We start from the raw sequence: 2,399 nt of genomic DNA on the forward strand, positions 1-2,399 counted from the left end.
TATACTAATAAACTGTATTAATATTTTTTATTAAAATAATCTTGATTATAGTAATTAGTTTGGTTAAAAAATTTATTTATATCAAAAGAAAATACCATCATAAGTAGATTTTAAAATTGAATAGAAGATAATAAATAGTTAAATAATTGTCTAAGAATATATACATAAAAAAATAATACTAATCATATTAAAAATAAAAAAATAATTATAAAAAAATAATACTAATCATATTAAAAATAAAAAAAATAATTAAAAATTATCTTTTTATTATTTTAAAAATTATAATATATGTATACAAAATTATTTTTTTATCATTTTAAATATTATTTAATTTAAAATTTTAAATTGGTTAGTGGTCAGTTTTTTTTAATTTCGTGTTATGTATATAGAAATTCATTTGTCAGTTGTGTAAAACCAAAAAAATATTTATATCTAAATTTTATTTTGTATATTTTTACCGCCACTACTAATTAAATTCTTTTAAGTTCGTCGCTAATTTTAATTTATATGTGTTGTTAAAACTAGATAATTAATTGATGTAAGGTTAATATTTTGCTTATCCTTAAAGGTTACTTATTAAGTAAAAAGTATTACACTTCTTATTAATTAAATAAATTTTTATTCTTTACTCATTATATTTTATATCAATAATTTATATTTAAGTATAGAGTTTAACGTTTCGAATTTAGGAATAAAATTTAAAGTGTTTTTTTTTTTTTGGTTTCTTTTTCTTATTTTCATTAGCGAGTTAATTTTTAAAGAAGGTTAGTTAGGGGTGTCCGCGGATCGGATCGGATCGGATATGGCCGAAAATTCGATCCGATCCGCACAATTTCCATCGGATCGGATCGGATATGATATCCGCACTTTTTAGTGCCGGATCCGATCCGTGCGAATCGGATCGAATTGGATATCGGATATATTCGTATAATTAAATCTTCTCTTTTTAATCATATTTCAATGTAAAAAATTTCAATAAAAATATTTCTTTCATACTTTTCAACTTATTTATTCCTAAAATATTTTTAATCAAACTCTTTTTAAATAACAAAAATAAAATAATACAATATATGCATAATAATTACTAACTAAAACATACAAACAAGTAAATATAATACTAAACATATATATATTTATTTATTTTTTAATTATTATTGTGCGGATCTGCGGATCCGCGGATCGGATACGCAGATGTAGAGCAGATATCCATGATCCGATGGTGCGGATCGGATCGGATCCGATCCGATCAATTTGCGGATCGAATCTATCTGCAATTTTCGAATCGGATACAAATATTTACCGCAGATCTGCGAATACGATCCGATCCATGGACACCCCTAAAGTTAGTTATACTTCTTACTCCCTTCGGGATGCATTAACGAGCATCCTAGTATCTTTGATATTTTACTCTTCCTCAATACAACTTTATACTCGTTCTACTGAAAATATAAATAAATTTGTGTTTATTTTAAAATTTATAATATTAATTAATTTAAAACTTTTATAAAGTAATTATTATTATGCTTCTCTTCGTTGTTGTATGTTGCAGAAACATTTTTTGTTTTACCACAGAAGAATACCAAGATAAATCAGAAATCCTGCATTGGAAGGTCATTGTACATTATATTGGCGGCTCTACAAAATATACTGCATGCCACGTCAAAAAGAATGGTGTTGGGTCAAGATTTGGATTTTAACCTGATGCGTTGTAAATATAACACTAAATAGTAAATGTATTACTTATTTCAAATGGATAACCTGCATTTTATCTAATCACATATATCTCAATCATAGTTAGTCATTATCATCTATCTCAATCAAATTCATTTATCATCATCTCATAATATCCCAATCATCTCATCATATCTTATTCATCAAGATTGCATTGTTTTTAAAATGGTCTCGTTCATCACTTTTATTATCTCATCAAATCAATTATCTCTTCTCTAAACTCCTTCAGTATCAATTTTATCTTCTTTCACTCACTAAACCTTACTTTATAACTCAAAACCTAACTAATAAACTTTAAATAAAGTTTTCAAAAATTTGAAAAATCAGAAAAATAGTTGATAATTTAAAAATAGTAAATTTTCATCAAAACAGTAATTTCAAAAATTTACAAGCTTGCCAAAAAAATTAAACAGTGAAAGACAGAATTTATATGTAAAACAGAATATTATACGTATGCGTCATGTATGCGTGCGCACACACAACCAAATTTTATTAAAGTGTGCGTACGCATACAACAGAGACCTTCCCATCCTGTGCGTACGCCGTACGCACACCCTTCGTGCGTATGCACGAGCCCAAACACACTCATTCATTGGTCTGTGCGTGTGTACGCACACCAAAAATTCTAGTTTTTCGCAACTTGGGGAAAATTCAGCTTTTGGCACTTA

Source organism: Arachis hypogaea, chromosome 18, assembly GCF_003086295.3.
Source record: "Arachis hypogaea cultivar Tifrunner chromosome 18, arahy.Tifrunner.gnm2.J5K5, whole genome shotgun sequence".
NCBI lineage: Eukaryota > Viridiplantae > Streptophyta > Magnoliopsida > Fabales > Fabaceae > Arachis > Arachis hypogaea.